The sequence below is a fragment of the Styela clava genome, chromosome 6 (genome assembly GCF_964204865.1).
Source record: "Styela clava chromosome 6, kaStyClav1.hap1.2, whole genome shotgun sequence".
In the NCBI taxonomy this organism is placed as follows: Eukaryota; Metazoa; Chordata; class Ascidiacea; order Stolidobranchia; family Styelidae; genus Styela; species Styela clava.
Window position 1 is genome coordinate 11,380,502 of NC_135255.1, and position 10,509 is coordinate 11,391,010.

General features: G+C 36.5%; 1 long non-coding RNA gene and 1 pseudogene across 1 annotated transcript; both read left to right on the top strand.

Moving 5' to 3' along the window:
- The first annotated feature begins 2,000 nt into the window (after positions 1-2,000).
- On the top strand, positions 2,001-3,521 carry LOC120331333 (protein O-glucosyltransferase 2 pseudogene; annotated as a pseudogene).
- Positions 3,522-9,300: 5,779 nt separating this feature from the next.
- LOC144424317 (uncharacterized) lies at positions 9,301-10,243 on the top strand. Its single transcript, XR_013476616.1, has 3 exons — positions 9,301-9,464; positions 9,936-10,004; positions 10,093-10,243. It is a non-coding gene; the product is annotated as an uncharacterized LOC144424317 (long non-coding RNA).
- Positions 10,244-10,509: the final 266 nt, after the last annotated feature.

Below are 10,509 nucleotides of genomic sequence, written 5' to 3' on the forward strand. Positions count from 1 at the left end.
ACCCAGGTTTGTGGTCAGAGGAATAGAATTTTCATATTTATCCCGTAAGTGAAACCCGATAAGTCGGCATAATCATATTCTATAAAATAGTTTTGTTTGTCGTAGTTAGGAATAAGAGGGAAAAAAAACTATTACGACAATCTCCGTCTTATCAAGACTATCCAATAGACCTCAATCTAGCGATATAAATACAGGGTGTCTCAAAAGTAGGTATATACATTTAATTTTGATTTGCTTTTCAGGTACTCATCATAGGGTGCTCATTTCTTCAGGAAACATAGTATGGATAAGTAGTGAAATTTCGGTATTGTTCGCATTTCTCAACAGCCTACAGACCAGAAAATGAGTTGCAAAATTGCAGTTTGACAAGAAGCATATAAACCAGTACGGCAAATTCAGCGCCACTTCAACAGAGAATTTGGAATTAATTCGGTTCTGAATGTTTTCCACTGAGCGTCCGCTCCTTGGTCCTTACGATCTTCGAACATCAACTATTGATTCAGTTTCATTAAATTTACGATGAGTTGCATAAATTGTTCGTTGTGTAGGAGCGGAATTAATTTCAAATTATCTGTTGAAGAGGCGCTGAGTGTGCCTTACTGACTTATATGCCTCTTAGCGCATGATTGCCACCAGATATATTCATGCCGATGATAAGTGAAGCACAACCGGTGTATAGCAAAACGATTTAATTTGCCGACGTTTCGAATTTCTATTCAGAAAAACTTCATCAGGGCATGATATGAAGAGTAAGTACACTACCGTATATATATGTAGAGTAGAAAAGTAAAAATTAACACGGCGTGAAAAAAATTGAAAAAAGGGACAATATCTGAGTGAATGAACGCATGTTCCAACAAATACGCGACTATCTAAACAATGATTTATACACATGTGGGAACAATGTAGTTTCTTTATCGTTCATTGAATTTTTCTCGAATCATATCATATTAACAAAGAGAAAAAATCAATGAACGATAAAGAAACTACATTGTTCCCGCATGTGCATAAATCATCGTTTAGACTTTAGATAGTTAACTCGGATCTATTATCATATTGTCCCTTTTTCAATTTTTTCACGCAGTGTTAATTTTTACTTTTTATTTTTCTACTTTATATATATAGCCTACGATAGTGTACTCTTCATATCATGCCCTGATGAAGTTTTTCTGCATAGAAATTCGAAACGGCAAATTAAATCGTTTCGCTATACACCGGTTGTGCTTCACTTATCTTCGACATTATGTGCTGCTTTCCAAAACAGTCATTTTGCACCTCATTTCTTGGATTAATCTCCTTAGTCATTCTGTGGGTTGAGTAGTAAGTGTATACTTACTTTGAAACACCCTGTATATTTGAACATTCTCTATTAATAAAAAAATCTGTAGAAGGTGATTTTGCTCGGTGTATGGACAAGTATATCAAACATTTATGATCGGAAAAGAGAAAAAGTTGGTTTGAAATGTATTTACATAAACTTGAAAAAAAGCTTTGTCGGGACTCAGGAAACATATAGTCCTTTTTGTTGTAAAGTTGATTCATGTTAGAGTTCATTATTAGTAGTTTCATTGCAGTAATGGGAATTTCAAGAAACTCACTTATCACCTTTCTTTCATGATGTTGTTCCCGAACAACGTCACAGAACTCGTAAATATGCTATTGACATCGTGAATACTTCGTTTCAATACAAAAATTATTTTCTTCTTAAAAAAAAAATAATCAATTTTTCAACAATCAATCAATCCACACCTCAGTTGTGTACATTGCTGTAATCAGTTTCTGCCTTGTCTTTTGATTTTTCTGTTTTGAACGAGTCACTTTTTTGGTTATAGTTTCTTTAAAACTCTCAGTTTAAATCCACAAATTGTGAATAACTGTAATTTATTTACATTACCTCTGCTCTTAATACATAATATTACGCACCTTCTTTGAATAACTTTAAATGTAGGAAGCATTCGCACACCAGAATATCGACTAAGTCTGAAATATCCCACACTCCAATGACGATGTTGCGGAGAGGAAGTTCGATACTAAATAATGGTTTATGGATTGTATTACTTTCATTAGCCTGCAGCATTTCCAGATGCAGTTTGTCTGTTGAGGTTGACGTGTCCAAGACCATTGTTTCTGGACCTGGCATAGTGGCTGATGCCACTTTGCCAGTGCGGTATGTATATATTCATCCTCACGATAGTGAAGGCGAACCAATTACGAAAGACCTTGGAGATGGAGCGTTTTCATTAACAGTCACAAATAATGGGCAAAATATCACAGCGTCGAGACAAGTTTTAAACTTACACAATGGGACCTATATTGCACGTTTTCGTCTGTATGACTTCGGTGGGAACATTGAAATGTCATTAAAGTATCAGGGTGAACATGTTGCCAAATCACCGTACAAACTTGTTAATGTATATGGAGACGAGTGCTACTGTCCTATGCCTCTTAAAAAGTGGACAGAGGCACTAAAATGCCCTGCCACCTTTGATCAGGTTGAAAGAGATCTTGAAATCTTTGAAAAAATTGATCTTGACGATCTTGTGAAAAGAGGAATTCCGAAGTTTGGTTCACATCACTCTTTTTGCCATTATGTTGTTAAAGGTAACAAAATCTATAGACAATGCTATGGAAAAAACACAGATTTCAAAAGGATCATGGATGCAACTCTACTATCGTTGACTAAAAAGCTGAAGCTTCCAGATGTTGAATTTCTGATGAGTTTAGAAGACTGGCCTCTTGAAAGAGGTTCAAGGGAACAAGCTCATCCTATATTTTCATGGTGTGGTTCACACAAAACCTTAGACATAGTACTGCCTACTTATGATATTACGCAGTCTGTATTTGAAATGCTTGGGACAGTAAGTCTTGACATATTTTCAGTTCAAGCCAACACTGGTCCAAACTGGGAGAAAAAAACAAATAAAGGATTTTTTAGAGGTCAAGATAGCAGCCAAGAACGACTTGATCTCGCAGCAATGAGTTTAGCAAATCCGGATTTTCTTGATGTTGCAATCACAAATTATTTTTTCTTCAAGCAAGATGAAGAAAAATATGGCAAAAAAGTAGAACACGTGTCGTTTTTTGAATTCTTTAAACACAAGTATCAGCTTAATGTTGATGGTACTGTTGCTGCATATCGACTTCCTTATTTGCTGGTTGGGGATGGATTGGTTTTCAAGCAGGATTCTGAGTATTACGAGCATTTCTATAAAGACTTGAAACCTTGGGTTCATTTTGTACCTCTAAAAAAAGACTTATCAGATGTCATTGAAAAAATTCATTGGGCTCGTGAACATAATGATGAAGCTCGGAAAATACAACAAGCAGCTACAAAACTAGCAAGACAAATTTTAACTCCCGATCGAATCTTATGTTATCATGTTGTTTCTTTCAATGAGTACGCAAAACGACAGACGAGACCAGTTAAAGTTTTGAAGAAAATGGAAATGGTGAAACAGCCGCCTGACAAAAAATGTACATGTCATAGAAAGAAAGCAAAACCAAAAAAAGATGAGCTATGAAATGATTACCTTAGTTTGTTTCAAGTTCTTGTAGGTAATCTTTAATTGCTTCCAATGCTTATAGCAATTTAGTATACAACGCATGCATATTTAATTTTTTCATATCCAGTAGCTTGATACTTTATACATCAAACAAACTAGATAACGATCGAAGACCGCCGACTTATCGAACTTCCCCATGTTCAATATTTTACTCGACAATTTTTACGGAGTATGATCATATAGTTTACTGAATATAGTTCGCTCACGGCCGGTTCGTTACGCATGAGTGAGGCGTTAATACGTCATCAGTTTGATATATTTTGAAGCTAACGGAAGAGGATTTCCGTTTGAAGTTATTTGCGTATTTGGAATGGTTTTGTTGGTTCAAATAACTGAAAAGATATACTGAAGCATTAGGATAAAGTAGGGGGTCGTGGCATATGCCAATCATCTCTGCGTCGGTACCATAGAGCATAGGCTACCAAGGTGGAGTAGGGGCAGAGTATTCTGCTGTTCTGTGATTGCATTTATTGAATGGTAATTAGAGGTTTATAACAGGATTATAGCACAAAAGTAAGAATTCAGATACCCCCTGTAATATAGTGACCTCTGACCCGTGTCCGTTCATGTCTGAAGGTGACTTTAAGTTTCGTGTACTTATATACATTAGCTGTTATGAGTTGTTACTGTGTGCATTAACTGTTAAGTTTATCTATCTGGAATGTGTTCTGTTTCGAATGTGAATAAAGTCTGCAATAGCGATATAGTTGTGCGTGCTTACACACCACCTTACACTCCCAAGTAGGAATGGGCGATATAGAATACCGAATCCGGAGGATATGAATCCCTAGGACTCGGTTTCCGCCTCTTCGGCACCGTGCGTCCATTTTTGTATTTCGGATTTATAATTTATTCAATCAGAGACGAGCGTTATTCTCTGGCGACGAAATTTGTCTCGCGCGATTATACTTGTGTTTTCTCGCAAAAAGCCCGCAAACGCGTTTGCCGCAGATATCAAACACCGTAATCCCAGCTTGAATATTCAGAACGCGAAGACGGCGTTATTGCACTCTTTTATTTATTATCATTGGTGCCGACTGCCATCTCACAGGCGATTTTTGGATTGACACAATCTTAATTTTTTGTAATAGTGAAACATTATTTGTTTTATACTAAATGACTTTTCGAGTTCTCCCGGAAAATGATGAGTACCTGACGTTAGATGATAAAACATTATTTGCGATAAATTTAGATAGAATTTTACATTTCACAACGCCAGCTTCTGAAAATACGAAGTTATAACGCAAAACAAAGCGCTTTGTCACATTCATTTTGCAATACATATAGTCGCTTCGAGTCGCTGATGAATCCGTTCCTTTCGCCCAAGCGCGACACATGCCTGGTCAGGTGTCGGATGGTATTTTAGTCGACGATAAATTAAAAAAGTTGCGACGATAACTGGAAATTAAAATTTGGCAACAGATATGAATTTGTCTCAAGATGTTATTTTATGAGTTTTGCTCACAGAAGCAATCGTTTTTTGTCAAAGGCACAAGACATTCAAACAATATATAACGATGTCATATCAGTCCGATAACCTACATCCTGTTTAGATTAGACCATTGATGACTTAACAATGGATAGAAAACTCATTGTTGTCGTCACAGACGTGCCACGCTTGAATGACCTTCTGTAAAATCATATTCTGGGGCGCTTATACAATGCTTTTCTTATGGCGGAGCCGCGTGAAATTAAAGCCTGAAGTCTCGTAAAATGGGGTAATATATCGGGAAATTCAATGGTAAATATGTTTATACGGCTGTATTCATATACACTGTTGAAATAGAAATCATATGATATATTCGGACAAATTTATATTTGGCCACAAGTGAGAACATGTAGGTGACATCGTATATTAAATCCAAAGTGGGATATGCGACCAGAGGGTGGTTTCTGATCAATTTTTGAGGATTGTGGAAATGTCTGAATGGCGTGCGATTGCATTTTGTTATATTAGTCGATCTAATTCAGTGTGATCCGTAACGTTGGACTCCGATCACCTTCACGTCGTTATTTATTCTCCTTCACTATGCCTGCGATATATCTTTTAGGGCAGAGGTGTGCAACCTTCATTGACAGGAGGCCAGATACAAGTTACTGGATAAAGCCACGGGCCGCACCTAGAAACTCTACGTATGAAAGGCAAAATATCAACTTACGAAAATTCTTCTCGTAATATTGCTTCGGCTAACATAATATTTTCTACATACAAAAGATCGAAAACCTTTAAAACGCGTGTGATGATATTTTTTAATGTTTTGTTTAAAACATTGCAGCCCTGTGAGACGCGGCAAAAAATTATCTAGCAAATTTGTTTCCCGCGGGTTTATACAACGTGTTGCTAGCGAGATTCAGTGAGAAGACGATGATGCGATAAAAAAATAAATATAAAATTTTGAATTTCATGTATATATGTGTGCTCACATGCTTTTAATTCTAATCGAATTCAATGAGACACGCGTTTTTATAACATTGTGCATTTCGTAACAGGATTTTGCTAGCTTGTTTTAGTAATATGACAGTGGCACTCAGTTATTGGACACGTTTAGTGGCTATAACGATCGTTTCAATATTATGTTGTTGTTGTTCTCGTTCTTTGACACGTTTTTAAAAAGTCGCTTTTCTCTTCGAATACTGGACCAATAGCTTTGAAATTTTCAGTGGTTAAAGATTAATTTTTTCGCTAGAAGGCTATTACTTTTATTTATTTCAAAATTTTGCGTGAATTCTATGAAATTTGATATTTCGTCTAAAATTTTGCTGTATTATTTTTTATCCATGGGAACACGGATTTTAGTCAGTGTCATGACTGGCTGTACGTTTTGATTCTGCAAAATTCTTGCTACTGGAAATTCAGAACTTTTTTGAGGGTACCGGTAGCGTCAAAGGTACCGGTAAGGACTGATTCGCTCTGGTCTAACGTGTCCATATATTTGTGCGTAGCTCTCTTGTTAGTATAGGCATTGTAAAAGAGAGGAAGATTAAAATTGCTCGCACGCATCAAATTAAATGATCTGAAAACTCGTTTCGTGGGAACACCATTCAAAATTGGCACTTCTCCGCGAGCGGTACAAATTTTCTTATCGAGCCACAGTTTGCACATCCCTGTTTTAATGCATTCTGAAACTATCGTCGGGGCCACATGCAACTTTTACTCTGGTTATTATGAAATATAAAATAATTAATGTAATGCATATTCAGTCAATTTTTTTGTACTAAAATAAATCGTAGTTTTTTGATATCTTATCCCAGACCTAGGGCTTTCTCTTGAAAAATAAAAAATAATAGGAGTGGCAGAGCGGAGTCAGTGTTGTGAGAATATATCGGATTTGTAGGATTCGCAACATCGCAAAAATACGAATCCCAACTAGCAATAAATACTGTATAATCAGACAGTATTCCAATTTTTGGTATTGCCATGTTATTTTTTTTAAGTGATGCTCTTATTTTGACGTAAATCGGCGCAACGCAATTAATTCAACAAAGCAATACCTATTAAATAGTCTAGTATTGGTCGTGAATACCTGGCACAACTGAAAAATTATTAGCCAGTAAAAAGTCGGTTCTTTCAGCGCTACAATTACAGGAGCCGTTTTGCTAGGATTTCGGGACGATCAATATTTATTTTGAACCGCTTTTAAAAATCCTGACTATGGCCTGATTAAGATAAATTACGTTGAAGCAATTTATTAATTGTACCAATATAAATTTGGGTAGACTTTGGGATTTTATCGTAGATCTTGGGATTTTTCTAACAACGATATCTCATGAAAAATAATCACAACTGGCTGTCAAGACAGCAGAAACTCTTCCTACGAAATTTATTCGTTTCGGAATCCCCTTCGCAGGTAGAAAATTCTGAAAGTAAGGACCCAGTTTACACATAAACGCCTTAATTCGTTCTAAGACTACATAAAACTCGGACATAACTTTGGTATAAATATAATACTGGGTAAACCCTTAACAATTACATGTTAGAATTAAATTACCACATAATAAATAGAAAATGTACACATAGAAAGAATAGAGAAATAATAAATAAAAACAACGAACGTAGACCGTGGAGAGTGAGAGGGCGGCGGTCGGAGTTTTTTTTTATTTCATTTTGCTCACTAAACCATTCGATGATTCAGAAAACCGCAAATATTATTACACGATCATTGTCATAATCAAATGGGTACTCCCGAAGTAGTCTATGTGAACCAAGTTGGCGGACACCGAAACGTAGTATGTGTGCCAGGTTAGGATTGGGTCATAATTCCAGGTACAAGTACTACGGAAATCACTTGGCTAGTCACGGAACTCATAATGGAACAAAAATAGGGAAATTTGGAATAAAATTGTGGCTTAACTCTAACCTGGTACACATACTACGTTCCGGTGTCCGCCATCTTGGTGCACATACTTCTGGGTCGCCATCAAATGGGTTAACCCGACATAATTTGCTTTTAGAATAAAATATCTCGACTAAATTTAAATATACGATAATAATTTCGTATATATATTATTCGTAAAATATTTTCAATCAAAAACGTCCTCGACGTAATATAAGCAATTCGAGTCAGCGCTAATTCTCTTCGAAATCTTTTCAGGTGGCTGTAATTTATTGCCGTGCGCACGGCTGCCTTCGATTACGATAAAAATGAAGTAATTGTAAAATGTTTTCAATCGGAACGTGGACCGCGGCGCTAGGATATGTGCGCTTATAAACTCGAAAAAAAAAACGATATTCGAAGGTCGCGATATTCGAATATTACATTCGAATTGGACATCCCTGATTCAAGCACTGCATTAAATCAATCTCAAATAACTGTACACGCGGTATTTAAATTTTCGGCCTTCTGTATGTTGAAAATCTGAAAAGATCCAACTATTTTTACGAGTGGCGTAATTCGGCGAATGTTTTAGGACCCATTCATGTAAATTTCCGAATTCTGATCTCCAGACCGCTTTGGAAATCTTGGCTGTGCCACTGAAAGTGTGTATTGTAATGCGAGTCTAATCGACCCTTTTTTATGACATTTTGATAAGTATTTCGCAAGCCTTCATACACGGAAATTATAGGGGAATCCATCCTCTAAGAATCAATCGATTTTTACGATCACCTATTTTTATCAAGATCCCCATTAGCTAAATCATTGAGCTGAAGTTACAAACGTTCTATTACTACCAAATATCCCACATATCGTGCTTCAAAACATTAGATTTTTTACAAAGTATGGTTGTCTCTTCACCCAGTAATTCCCATGCATTCGCGTGAGCGAAATATATCAAGCTAACTATGGTACGATTTCACATGAGTCAAAGTGACTATAAGGGGTTCCCGAAGTATGCGAACCAAGATGACGGACATCGGAATGTAATATGTGTACTTGGTTAGGGTTAGGCCATAATTTTAGCTATAAATACTACGGGAGGCTCTTGGCTAGTCTTCGAACTGATAATAGCACTAAAATAAGGAAAATTGATTGGAAAAAAATTATCGCCTAACCCTAACCTGTTACCCATGTTACGTTTCGATGTCCGCCATCTTGGTTCGCATACTTCGGGAGCACCGACTATAAACCATTGAGGTGTTATATACACCTCAATGCTATAAACCAAGTGGAAACATCAAGTGCAATGATGCATGTCGGACGCCATTTTGTGTCCAGCTAATCGGTGGAAACCATTGAGGTGTATGTAACCAATGACATTAAACAACATGATGCGCAACTACGGCGTTTTTGGCCGAAGATCGTATCCGATAGCACGCTCCAATGCACATACTTGACGAGACGAAAACGAGCGGATGTGTGCTGCTTTCAAGCATAGCACGAATGGTGTTCGTGCCGGCTTTGACAGTTGTTGTCGATTTTAATGATATTTTGGAAAGTTGAGGTAAAAAGAAATCGGAAAAAGGTAAGGTAAATACTATTGTTGTATATCACACCCGGGCATCGCACTGTTAAGTACATGTGGGAAAGCCAGCTTTTGTCAAATACTACGAAGTTATTAATTCAGTACGGTACGTAGTTGCCCATTTGCCAAAATTGCATATTTACTTACCCCTTATGGTTTCAAATAGTTCATGTACCTCCATTTAGATTTTTTTTAATCAGTGAGGATTGAATCAAAGAGTTAACAAGTTCACCTAACATTTCACTCATACCGGTCTATATTGTATAGTCTGATCTCTCAAGTATATGGAGTCACGAATGCTTGTAATTTTCTGACTAAATTCCTTTATTAGTTGGTTTATATACCAAATTCAGTAAAACATTTTTTACATTAAACATGAGATATTGGATTTATTAGCTTTTCCATTCTAAATCATATAGACTGCTTCATTTATTCTTGACGAAAGTTTATAAATCTCCTGTCCTTCTTCAGATGTGAATGTGGACAAACCTGTCTAAGCATTGTGAGACTCCTGCAGCACAAGAGGCAATAGCAAAAATAGTATGTATATCAATCAAGAAATTGAGCCGACATAAAGCAAAAGTTTCAACTAATCGTCTAATCTCAATTTTCTATTACTTATTCACAGGACAACTACAGCAGAAGGGGAGATATCAGAAGTCTGGCTACATATCAGTGACCGTGTGATTCCAAGAAATATATTTAGAGTACTCCATAAATGTTTGCAATAGAAGAACAACCTATGGGAGGCATGCAAAGACATTTGACCCTCCGGTAGAGTTGTGTATGGCACCCACCCAAATATTAATATGTAATTGCATTTGAAATTAAAGAAAATAATGAAACTTAATCCAACTGTTTAGTTGCATCACAACATATGTCACAAACTAAAACTATCTTAAAAATATCTTTCAAGTATACATTATCAAAAACTGTTTGCGGCCCTTTTTACAATTTCCAAAATGCAATGCGGCTCTCGAAAACCCATGAGTTTGGCACCACTGATCTATTCTAGACGATTCAAGCATTGCTTTGGGAAATAATA